Source organism: Dipodomys ordii, unplaced genomic scaffold (genome assembly GCF_000151885.1).
Source record: "Dipodomys ordii isolate 6190 unplaced genomic scaffold, Dord_2.0 Scaffold15, whole genome shotgun sequence".
Taxonomy (NCBI): Eukaryota; Metazoa; Chordata; class Mammalia; order Rodentia; family Heteromyidae; genus Dipodomys; species Dipodomys ordii.
In genome coordinates, this window is record NW_012267231.1 from 9,369,755 (window position 1) to 9,383,267 (window position 13,513).

Sequence of the window (13,513 nt, forward strand, 5' to 3'; positions counted from 1 at the left end):
CATCGCGTTGGTGATGGGGTTTCAACCGATGAATTTTTCAGGGACAAAAGCATTCAGACCAGAGTCCAGCCACGCCCGTAGACCGAGGACACGAAATAATTTCTGTCCTGAAAAATACCCCCGTTGGTCCTAAATGAGATTGTCCTATATTCCCAGGAGGAGACATGGAGCAAACAAATGTCCAGACCAAACCCCGAAGTCCTCTGATAAAGGTACCTTGGGAATGTCTCACACACACACACACACACACACACACACACACACACACACACACACACTGGTGCTGAGACACTGTCCCAATGACAGTTCGTACATCGCCCTGCTTCCATTCTTCCCCACAGAGGTCATTTGCTAGCCCCACACGTGTATGGGGAAAAGAGAAACGGCAAGACCTTCTAGAGATTTCCAGACAGGGAGCTCTGAGATGAAATCCAATCGGAGAACATTTTTAACATTATTTGGAGAGCCACATGTCAGTGAGCTCTGTCACAGAGTGAGGTTTATGGTAGTCGGGGGATAGATGGAATCAGGGCTCAAAGCTGTCTCAGCAGAATTCCCTTGTCATTCAGGGCGGTGGTGGGAGCAGGGAGGGGGAGGAGCGTCTGAAATGTGTCATCAGAGCAGACCTGCATGGCTTTTCTGTCTCCAGGGACTCCTCTCATCCACAGCATGAGTAGCCCTCCCTCCTTCCCTCTATCCCTCCTTGATTGCCTCCATCATTGTTTCACTTCCTCCTTCCCTTCCTCCCTCCCTCCCTGCTTCCTTCCCTCTCCTTCCCTTCTTTCCTCCCCCTCCTTCCCTTCCTCCCTGTGGGACTAGTAAACTCAGGGAACCGGCCGAGAACACTGTCACTAAGCTAAGAGGAACAGGGCAAGGTAGAAGGTGGGTCACAGCCCTGTTTGATTTCTCTCTTGCTCTCATATAGATGGATACGAAGTATGGAAAATGGCAATGGAGTGTCACCCATGTGGGTCCAGCTGCAGCCACAGCTGGAGTTCCAGAACCTTGCAGATGTGGGTCCGGATTGCTACAAATCAACCTGGTCCCTGGCATGCTATGTGTTAACGAATTGTTTCTCCACCACCACCGCCACCCGCCACCCTGCCCCCTCCTTCTGGGAGAAATGACTGAATCTACACAATGGTGTTAGAACATGTGGCCTTCATTAACCAATCCTCACCTGGCTCTGTGTCCGGGAAGCTGACCTCTGTCCAATGCATCTGTGAGCTTCTCCTTAATCTCGAGGACAGGAGGGAGGAGGAATGGAGAGAGTGAGGGCAGGATTATTAGTGGTTTCTCTGGAACTCTCAGTCTCCTTCCAGAGTGTCACTCACCGAGAGCCAAGATTTTTGGTTTTGGTTTTGTGTTTTGTCACTCGTGGGGCTTGAACTAGGGGCCTGGGCATGGTCCCTGAGCTATTTTTGCTTGCTCCACTTCTGGTTTTCTGATGGTTCATTGGAGATAAGAGTCTCACAGACTTTCCTGCCGGGGTTGGCCTTGAACTGTGATCCTCAGATCTCAGCCTCTTGAATAGCTAGAATACAGATGATCACCACTATAGTGCCTAGCCAGAGCCAAGTTTTGAGCACGTAACTTTTGTGGGGACATGTTCAAACCAAGTACCATCGCCCAAGCCTGTAATCCTAGCCATTTTTGAGTTTCAGAAGTGAAGGACCGCAGTCCAGGGTCAGGCCTGACATAAAACTCAACCAATTGCTGGCACAGCATTAGCCCTGTCATATGGAATGAAAGAACAAATAGGAAGGTGGCAGTCCAGGCCAGTTTGGGTGTCCAGTGAGACCCTGCCTCAAAAACAACCAAAGGAAAAAAAGGCTGGAGAAATGGCTCCAGTGGTAGAGTGCTCGCTGAGTAAGCGCGAGGCCCTGAGCTCAAACCCCAGTATCACCAGCGATGCAAACACAGCGCTAGGGCTGGGAAGGTGGCTCAGTGGTAGAGCGCTTGCCTTGCATGCCTGAGGCCCTGGGTTCGATTCCTCAGCACCACATAAGCAAAAAGAAAAAAGCTGGAAGTGGTGCTGTGGCTCAAGTGGTAGAGTGCTAGCCTTGAGCTGAAGAGCTGAGGGACAGCACCCAGGCCCAGAGTTCAGGCCCCACGAGTGGACCCCCTCCAAAAAAAAAAGAGTAAACACAGCGCTAATATATATCATATTTCATGCTGCTGCTGAATATTTCATTTATTCAGCAAATACCACGGTGCTACTAAATGCCAGATTCATAGTCGGTGCTTATAGCTACCCACTTACAATTCTTATGTAGTTAGGTTTAAAATGGATAAGACAGGAACGTGGTGGGAAAAATCTCCCTGAAAGGATTTAAATTTATTTGGATTAAAGTATTTCCTTCCACAAAGATTTTATGTATATGCAAGCAAATAAGTTTCTTAGTTATTTACTTATTTAGCAAATATCTAGGTTTGTCAGCCAGGCACCAGTGGCTCATGCCTGTAATCTTAGCTATTCAGGAGGCTGAGATCTTCAGTTCAAAGCCAACCCACGACAGGAAAGTCTGCTAGCTACCAAAAAGCTGGAAGTAGAGCTGTGGCTCCAGTAGTCTAAGAGCAGCAGCCTTGAATGGAAAAAAAAAAAAAAGCTAAAGAACAGGCCATGAGTTCAAACTCCAGTATTGGTGTGCACACACACACACACACACACACACACACACACACTTTGGCACACCATTCTGAAATGCCTCCCCCCCCCACATATGCATTGCTCTTATGGAATATTCTAAGGATGTCTTTAATGTTCTTCCTGAGCATACAGAATTGCATCATGGGAATGTACCCTCATCCTTTTGAGCCCAGCCCCTCCTGATGAGACATTTGTGGTATTTCCAACCAGCTGCTGTGATAAACGACGATACAATGAATAATCATCAGCATCTAACATTTTGCACTGGAAGATACATGTCGACAGGCGGGTCAAACTGTCTGAGAATGTATAATGTTTCTTAATCTTGCCAATCACTATGGCAATGGGACTGTTGGCTAGAGCGGGCTTCATTTACATGGCCATGGGCAACGGATAAGAGTCGGCTTGCTCTATGGTCCTTAACAATGCCATCAAACTGTTTTCATTCTTCATCCATCTGGCCCGTGAGAAATGGCATCTCGGGGAGCTCTGAGTTAGCCCATCTTTCCCAATGAGGTAAAGTCTTTTTGCTGTGCTCCTGGTAAATACAGGTATGCCATAAAGAAAACAATAACTACATACATACACAACATTCCTCCTGCCAAATGTAGAACAGATTGGATGTGGAGGGGGGGGGATGAGAGGGAGAGGGATTAGCAGATGGAATGGAGAACTATTTGAAAGGCGGAAGAAAGAGGCCTTTGTAAGCTCTGTGTGTGTGTGTGTGTGTGTGTGTGTGTGTGTGTGTGTTCCACGCATGCGCATTCCCGGCCATGCAAGCCTTCATCTTTCAGCTCTGGCTTGGTGCATTGTGAAGGATGGAGATGCCCTTGGCTGAGACAGACAGGGCAGGTTTGTGGCAGAGGAAGTGGGGGGGGGAGGGCAAAGGAGGGGGAGGAAGAAGAGAGGCTCAAATATGTTTTCCACAGTTGCTGTGAGAACTCTGAACTTGGCAATTACTCTAAGCTGTGCCTTCCTCCTCCATCTGAGTGGTGTCTTACATTTGCTCGTTCCTAGGATTTAACCATCTTTAAAATATCAAATTAGGAAGGCACAGATACAAAAGGAAGATGCCAGGCCCTCTCTCGTGTTCATTATCTCTGTGATCTGCCAGGACGTGGGAGGGGCTGTTTTTATGAGCAGGAGGGGGAGAGCAGGGCCACCTGTAGAGGGCTCAGGCCCTGGAGGCGGTGGTGGTGGCGTGGCCACTGCACAGACAGACAGACAGACAGGGTTGCCTGGAAGGGCTGGTCTGCCCTCTGGGGAGTCACAGGAGACAATGGGAGTTCTCCACGTCTCCACTTCTAACTCTCCTCCCCCTGCAATAGGGGGCATGTGGCTGATGTCGTTCTGGGGTCTGCACTGGATCCCAACCAGTTCCCAGTCTGTGATTCCCAGAGACAGGAGGAAGAAAATCAAATTCAAAAATCACCTGGACACATATCTTTTTGGAGAAAAAAAAAAAAAAACAAAACATTACCTCAAAAACACCAGTTAAGTTGGAGTACACCTGTAATCCTAGCTACATCGGAGGCTCAGCTCTGAGGATCACAGTTCAAAGCCAGCTGGGGCAGGTAGGCTGTCACAGGCTCAATCTCCCAACAGCCAACTCTGGTGGAGGATATCCAGCCCTGTGAGAGCTAGCCCTAGTACCCTCCCAGGGGTGCTTATGACTGTTGCTTCCCACCAGATTTCACGGCATAAAGGTGGTACGCGGTTCAGTACTGTCACATTACTGATCAAATGTCCAGCACAAAAGAACATCCAAACAAAGAACATCCAAACCCTAGGAACTACGGGTCCCAGCATGGACTTCATATTTGCCTTCAAGTCTGAAAGCCTGATGGATACAGACAGGACCTGCTGGGGCCTAGGACACAAAGACACACAAAGAGCAGGCCCAGCTGGGCGTTGGTAGCTCATGCCTGTCATCCTAGCTACTCAGGAGGCTGAGATCTGAGGATCGTGATTCAAAGCCAGCTCAGGCAGGAAAGTCCATGAGACTTTTTATCTCCAATGAACCACTAGAAAACTGGAAGTAGAGCTGTGGCTCCAAGTGGACGGGCACTAGCCTTCAGCAAACAAGCTCAGGGACAGTTGTTGGGGCCGTGAGTTCAAGCCCCATCATCCACAACCACAACCACAACAAAAGTGCAGGCCCAGAGGAAGACGTGACATGGCAGAAGCCACCAGCATGGAGGCTGGAGTGTATGGGAGACAAGACACTCACCTTGCTTCGAGCATGAGATAGGGAACCCCAACTAAGGCCCAGTGCTCTGCAGGGCACCCCACTCTGGTGTGAAGCTGGATTTGGCCCCTCACCTGGGAAGAATTACTATTTCATGGCATAAACAGGCGTACACCTGCGACAATCAACTCAATATCAGGACCACCTACTAAAATCATCTCCACATCATGCTTAGGAAACATGAAAGCAAACTCATAAATTCCTAGCTGAGACTGGAGTCAAAAGAGAAAGCCCTATGTGGTTTTGAAATGGTAATTTTTTTTTCTTTGAAAGAGAGAGATAAGGCAGCAGCTCTGAAAACAGAAGTGGCAGCAGAGGCAGCTGTGGGGGGTGGGGGGCGCCCTGGGCTGAGAGCCGGGTGAGGGAGGCCGCTGGGCGGGGTGGCTATGGGCAGGGAGCAGCACACGGCTCACAACTCAGCTGGAGAATTTCCCCACGAGAGGACAAGGAGAGAACCAGAAATGAACAATACTAGAGGAAGCTATGACCCATAAATGCAACACGACACAATCAGTAGAAGAGCCAAGGGCATCCTGATAGAAGAACAGCAGGTAAGGACTTTAAAATAGAACCCAAACCATTTGGGATCATGGAGAACAATAATGACAACAACAAAAAGAACTTATACTGGAATGAACAGTTCAATACACTGGATGAACGTACACAGTTCTGAACAGAACTTGCAAATAGTCTTGTTTTGTTCTCCTGTGCAGTTACATCTCCCCCTGTACCCTCCTTCCCCCCCCCCCAGCCCCCAAATGCAGTGAAAGTTCAGGACATCAGAGATTAAGAGCAGTCTGTCAGGGAGAAAAGAGTATAAGTTCTTAAAAAAAAAAAAAGAAAGAAAGAAAGGACAAAGGGCTGGGAAGGTGGCTTAGTGGTAGAGTGCTTGCCTAGCATGCACAAAGCCCTGGGTTCAATTCCTCAGTACCACATACACGGAGAAAGCTGGCGCTGTGGTTCAAGTGGTACAGTGCTAGCCTTGAGCAAAAAAGCAGCTCAGGGACAGAGCCCAGGCCCTGAGTTCAAGCCCCAGGACTGGCAAAAGAAAAAAGAAAAGAAAAATACAACACTGCAAGCCAGGTCTTGGCAGCTCATGCTTGTAATCATAGCTACTCAGAAGGCTGAGATCTGAGGGTTGAGGTTTGAAGCCAGCCCAGGCAGGAGTTTTGTGAGACTCTGATATCCAATTAACCACCAAAAAACCAGCAGTAGAGCTGTGGCTTAAATGGTAGATCAGCTTTCTTGAGCAGAAAGAGCTGAAGAAGAGCACCTATGGTCGTGAATTCAAGCCTTGGTACTGGAATAAACAAACAAAAGAAGTGTGTTGCCTTAAGCAGAACTTAATGATATTACACTATAAACAATATAATAATATAACATAAATGATATGTAAATAGGTAAATAATATAAAGGAGAGAAAGGTGAGCAAATAGTCATATTCAATGTACATTATGTAAAAAATGAACTATGTAATCTGAGAGTAGGGACAGGAAGGAGAAAATGGAGAATGAAGGAAGGGGTGGCATTAATGAAGGAGCAGTGTACTCATAACCTGACTTACAGAACTGTAATTCCATTGTGCAACTGCTTAATGAGAATAGTAAAATTAAATATATAAAATACATGAAATACCATACATATTAATATATAATTATCATTATTTAAGCTATAAGCAAAATAGGATTATTATATTTGGTTATACTGCGGCTTGAACTCAGGACCTGAGCTCTTCCTCAGATTCCTTTATTATTTTTTTGGTAGGACTGGGTTTTTTTTTGGGGGGGGGTCCGGTTGTGGGGCCTCAACTCTGGGCCTGGACGCTGTCCCTCAGCTCTTCAGCTCAAGGCTAGCGCTCTACCATTTGAGCCATAGCACCACTTCTGGCCTTTTTCTTTTTGCTTATGTGGTGCTGAGGAAGCGAACCCAGGGCCTCATGCATGCAAGGCAAGCACTCTACCACTGAGCTACCTTCCCAGCCCCAGGACTGGGGTTTTAACTCACAAGTTTCCTTGCACTTGCCAGGCAGGTGTTTTACCACTTGAGCTATATACCCAGTCTTTCTTATTTAAGGCCAATGCCTTTTTTTCTCTTTTCTATTTTGGAGATGAGTTGCAGACTTTTTTGCTCATGATTACTTTCAAACTGAGATTCTCCAGATCTCAGGCCTCTGAGTAACTAGGAATGACAGATGTGAGCCACCAGCACCAGACTTGTGGTCAATTTTATCAATTATTTCTATGATCAGATATTGCTGCCTAGTCCAAGGTCACGATTTTTCTTATATAAGTTTTGTGGTTTTTCAGGTTTTTGCCAAGGTCTGTGATTAGATGGTGCAAGGTATGGTTTGAATTTCATCTTTTGGCATCTTGACGGATTCTCTTTGCACATTTGTTAAGAATCAGCTGTCTGTAAATATCTGGGTTTATTTATGTCTATTCAGTTCATCTATTTCTCTAACTTTACCTCCATACAGCTGTCTTAATGGCTGCTATTTTTGCAGGAAGCTTTTTTTCTTAAAAAGGGTCAACTTTGTCCTTGGGTCTCAAAGCTGTTTTGGCGACTGCAGTTCCTTCTAATAACATTTTAGAATCTTTTTACGAATCTCAACATAAAACTGCTAGGATTCTGGTTAGGTTTATGTTGAATCTGTACATCAATTTAGGGAGCATTGACATTTTAACAACCTTGAAGCTTCTGGCCCATAAACACAGTCTATCACTTCCTTGTTTAGATCTTTAATCTCTCTGTAGTGTTTTGTGGTTGTTGACTTATTGTGTGTGTGTGTGTGTGTGTATGTGTGTAAATCCTGGTCCCTGAGCTGGGATTATTTTTCTCAAAGTTTGAGCCACAGCTCCACTTCTGGATTTTTAAAAAATCTTTAAATTATCTTGAAGTGGGGCTGGGAAGGTGGCTCAGTGGTAGAGTGCTTGCCTTGCATGCATGAGGCCCTGGGTTCGATTCCTCAGCACCACTTAAGCAGAAAAGGCCGCAAGTGGTGCTGTGGTTCAAGTGGTAGGGTGCTAGCCCTGAGCTGAAGAGCTGAGGGACAGCACCCAGGCTCAGAGTTCAGACCCAATAAAAGACCAAAAAAGAAAATTATCTTGAAGTAACAAAGAAGAGTCCTACAACTGTTTATATATACCACACATCTTAATCTCCAACATTCTTGCCTTCAACCCCCCCTTCCCTTACTTTTCCATAATTTTGTGGTATATCCAATGAATTCTTGACGGTGCTCTCCCCACTTTCCTCCCTTCATTCATCTATCCCTCTCCTCTTGGCCTCCCCTCTTGGATGTACCCCCATTTTCCTGGTGTTGATTTTGTTGGACTTTGATCTAGTCTTTCTAAATGGTTATACTAACTAGGCACTAGTGGCTCACACCTGTAATCCTAGCTACTCAGGAGGCTGAGATTTAATGATCGAAGCTTAAAAGTCAGCCTGGACAGGGGAGTATGTGAGACTCATTGCCAATAAAAATCTCAAAAAAAAAAGCTAGAAGTGGAGCTGTGGCTCAAGTGGTAGTGTGCTAACCCTGAACAACAACAAAAGCTCAGGGACAGTGCCCACGTTGTGAGTTCAAGCCCTAGGACTGGTACCAAAAAATATTATACTATTTGAGTTCTTCATAGAGTCTATTATACTTGTTAATTCAGTTGTAATCATGAGCATTTCACCCAACGTTTATAGATTTATAGGCACATTCTATCTACCACAAATGAAGGAAACCTTGTAACCTGTGTTTCTCTGGGTCTGGCTTACTTCACTTAGTATTTTTTTTTCTGTGTCTTTTCACTTCCTTATGAACAGTACCATTCTCATCATTCTTTTTAGTGGCTTGGTAGAAATCCATTGTGTGTATATACCATATTTTCTTGATCCGTTCTAAGTCTATATTGAGTCTACTCTGCAAGGTCCTCATCATCAATGTCTGCCAAGCACTTACCCCCCACCCCGCCATGTTCTATCTTTGGGGTTCCTCGCTGTGCCCTCTGTACAGGAACCCTCTCTTCTCTCTTCCACATACTGCAGGGGTCCCTCTTGGCATATCTGACTTCAGTGCCCAAGAGCTGAGCTGACTCCCCCACCCTGGCCACAGTGCCAGCTCCTCTTTCCCACGGAGTAACCCCCCGGAGTCCACGAGTGTGCCAATTCTTTTATTTCCTGTGGATGGAGGATGCATGGTGCCTCCTGTAATTGCTTTTTCCTGGGCTGCATTCTGGCGCTCTGCCATTAGTCTGCGCCAAGAGAGACATTACAAGGAAGAATTGCTGGGAACATGTTCCTTATTTATTGTGGGAATACTGGTGAGGACGTTCTCTAAGCACCAAGAGCCTTCTTTAGGGAAGCTAAGGAAAAAAATGTCTTTCAGGTTTCACCACGAGGCAAAGCTGGCAGGTCACAGACTACAAGCTTGCTTTGATCTTGGGGAGGCTGTGACATTTGTAACGGATAGTGTTCCTGTGTCTTTTGGCTTCCAAGAGGATCAGTGACGTGTGTGAGGTGAAAGCGCACAGGCACTGGGAAATGTGTTGCATTTCCTACCCTGAAGTTTCCATTTACTGTAACTTCTTGGTGTGTGTGTATGTGTTTGTGTGTGTGTGTATGTGTTTGTGTGTGTGTTTGTATGTGTGTGTGTGTGTTTGTATATGTGTGTGTGTGTATGTGTGTGTGTTTGTATGTGTGTGTGTGTGTGTGTATGTGTGTGTGTGTGTGCTGGTACTAGGGCTTGAATACAGGGTCTGGGCACTGCCCTTTAACCTTTCCCAAGGTGGGTGCTCTACTAAATTGAGCCACAGCTCTACTTCCAGATTTTTGTTTGTTTTTGGTGGTTAATTGGAGACAAGAGTCTCTAGACTTTCCTGCCTGGGCTGGCTTCGATCTTCAAGTCTCAGCGGGCGTGAGCTACCAGCACATGGTGCATCTTTGTGGCACAGAGTAGTGTTGCCCACAAGGCTGGCAAAGCCAGTGCAGTGCTGACCTCATTTTCATGGTCTTTCACTAGAGCTCATGCCAAACGTAGCCCACAGCACATGTCGACTGTGCAGGCCACTTCCTTGGACATGCCACTTCCTTTGGTTTGTACCCCCCAGCCTACCATGCCAGCATTTAGCAATTTGGGCATAACCCTAGAAGATCTAGAGAATCTAAGGCCTGTAGTCTCTGAGTAAGCAGAGACCTCTCTTGGAGGCAGAGACGGTTTGGGGGGAGAGCAGCAAACATGGGTCCCCCCCCCGCAACTGCTTCCTTCTTTGTAAAATGGAATTTTTCTAGGGAGCTGGATACCAGAGCTGAGTTTAGAAATGCTTAGCATCAGCCACTTAGATTTCCCTCTATCCACCTGGGTGGGAAACTAGAAGGGAGAGAAGGGAGGTAGTAGCCCTGAAGACAGGGAGGTCGAGTGAGGGGCGGGCAGCGTAAGCTGTACTAAGCAGGGTGCAGAAGGCGCCCGGGCAAGCCAGGGCGATGAGCAGAACCCACGCAGCCTCCGTGAGTTCTGGGTGGATGAGTCTCTGCTTCTCACTACGTGCAGTGGCTCAGAGCTGCTTGGATGCCCTGCTGCTCCGAGGGGGATCTCCTTCCTGTGCTGACAGTGAGCGGGGAGGGGTCAGGGAATGGGCCAATTCCACATAAGCCCTCTTCCTTCCTTGTCTTCAACAGGAAGGGAGAAGTGGATTGGTCCTCAGACTGTGTGTATTACATACCTTTGTGGATAAACACACTTTGAACATTCTTCAAACTTATATTACTATGTACGCTTTTTTTTTTTTAAGGGAAGTATAGCCAGATGCCAGAGGCTCACACCTGTAATCCTAGCTACTCAGGAGGCTGAGATCTGAAGATCATGGTTGGAAGCCAGCTGGGGCAGGAAAGTCTCTTATCTCTAAGTAACCACAAAAATTCAGAAGTGGAGTTGTGGCTCAAGTGGTAGAGCTCTAACCATGAGCACAAAAGCTCAGGGACAGCAGCCAGGCCCAGAGGTCAAGCCTCAAAACCAGAAAGAAAAAAAAAAGTGCCAGGAGAGGACATTAATTGGGAATAGAAATAGAAACTAAGGGCTGGGTGCAGCTTCCTGAGAGACAGAGATAGGGAGGATCCCAGTGCCAGGCCAGCCTGGGCAGAACATTAGCAAGACCCCATTTCAACCAGTCAGCTGGATGTGGGGTGGGCCTGTGATCCCAGCTACCCGGGGAGGCCATGGCTGGGCTATGGTAGAAACCAGCCTCAGCAAAAACCACGAGACTCTATGAAACAAATAAAGCCAATAAAGGGCTGGGAACATGGGCTCAAGTGGCCGAGGGTTTGCCTAGCCAATGGGAGGCCCTGAATTCAAACTCCAGCACTGCCAAAGTCAATCAGTCAGTCATCAATGGGAGTTAAGGATGGAAGAGCCTTTTATCCACATGAGATTATATTTTAAGATCCACCAGTGGATGCCTGAAACTTCGGACTGAATTTATAGCCTCCTATTGATACACAGGTATACCTATGATTAAAGCTTAATTCATAAATTTGGCTCAGTAAAAATGGGCAGGGTTGCAGAAGGGCAATTCTCCAAAGGCACACAATAATCCTTAATGGGTACCTAAGAAACAACAGAGAATCAAAACACATGAGGCAAAAAAAAAAAAAAAAAGGATAAATCTTCAAAGAGAAAGAGATGAGCACACTATTACAGTTAAGAGAACTCAACTGTGGCACAAACAGAAGATCCCAGCAGGCAGAGAATCAGTCAACAGCCCCATCCATCAACTGGATGGGGCTGATGCCTGGCAGTTATTTCATCCAACAGCAGCACAATGCAGACTCTTCTTGAGCTCACATGGAAGACACCAAACGGACCCACATTCTAGGTTGTAAAACCCACCTTAACAAGTTGGGAGAAATCCAAGTCACACAGTGCGTGCCCGGGTCACAATGGACATCAGTATGGAAAGATGGCTGCGAAGCACAATAGAGCTTAAAAAGACATTTCTAAATAACGCCGGAGAAGCCAGTGAGAAATCTCAAGTGGAAGTTCCAAAAAAAAAATCACTCTGAACTGAATGAAAATGAAAACCTAACTTACACAATCTTGTGGGTTACAGCAAAAGCAGCAATTACACAGAAATTGACAGCACTGAATGCATGTATTAGGAAAAAAATCTAAAATCAACAGTCTTAAAAACACTTAGAAGAGTAAATTAAAACCAAGTAAGCAAAAGGAAAAAAAAAATCAGAAGTGAGGGGTTGAGAAGGTGGCTCAGTGGTAAAGTGCTTGCCTTGCATGCCTGAGGCCCTGGGCTCGATTCCTCAGCACTACATAAGCAGAAAGAAAAAAGCCAGAAGTGGTGCTGTGGCTCAAATGGTAGAGCGCTAGTCTTGAGCTGAATTGCTGAGGGACAGTGCCCAGGCCCAGAGTTCAGGCCCCACGACCAGACCCCCCAAAAAAACGAAACAAAAATCAGAAGTGAATGACTCTGGAAACAGGAAAGAAATAGAGAAAAATGAACTAGTATAACTAAAACTTAAAGTCTTTGAAAAACAAATCAAATCCATTAGCCCCTACACAGGCTAATTAAGAGATATGATAGAATTTATTAATATCAGAAATGAAGAGAGCATATCCTTACAGATATTTTTGAGCATTAAAATGATTGTAAAAGAAGAATATGAATAACTCTACACCCAGAATTTGAGAACCTAGATGACATGAGCCATTTTTTTTTCTTGGTGCTGGTACTGGGGCTGGACCTCAAGGCCTAGATGCTGTCCCTTAGTTTAGCTTTTTTTTTTTTTTTTTTTTAAGACTAGCAGTCTACCACCTGAGCTACAGCTCTACTGTTGGCTTTTTGGTGGTTAGTTGGAAATGAGTCTCACAGACTTTCCCACCCAGGCTAGGTTTGAACTATGATCCTTTGATCCCAGGGATTAAAAGGTATGAGTCACTGTGCTCTGCTAAACGAATTATTTGAAAGAAAAAAAAAATCTGCTAAAATTTACAGCTGAAGGAAGGAAGCAATCTGTCAGAAAGTACCAGGCCCAGGGTTCACTGGTGAATTCTACTGAACATTTAAGGAATAAAGTATATCAATTTTCTATAATTTCTTCCAGAAGATACAAGTGGAGGGAGAATCTTCTAACTCATCCTATGAGGCCAGCATTACCTTAAGATCAAAGCCACGAAAGACATTATGAAAAGAAGTATGGATTCAGATAGCAAATGAAAAGTCTGCAAGAAAATACCAGCAAATTGAATAGTAGATATAAAGAATTATATATCATAGCCAAGTAGGATTTACTTAAGGTATCCCTGGTCTGGTTCAACATCCAAAAATCAAGGAAGAAAATAAGAAAAATTATACCATCCTATCAATACACAAGAAAAAAATCTATTTAGCAAAAACCAATACCCCCTTGTGAAAATTAAAGAAACTTTCAACAAGCTAGAAGAACTTCTTCAACTTGGTAAAGAATATTTACAAAAGTCCTACGGTGCTCACACCATAGTCAAGATGAAAAGTAGGTTTTCTGTTATCAGGAAACAAGGCAAATTTGTCCTTCCCACTTCTCATTTGGATCATCCTGGAAGACAAGAAAATTAAAATTATACAGAAAAGGAAGAGAAAAGG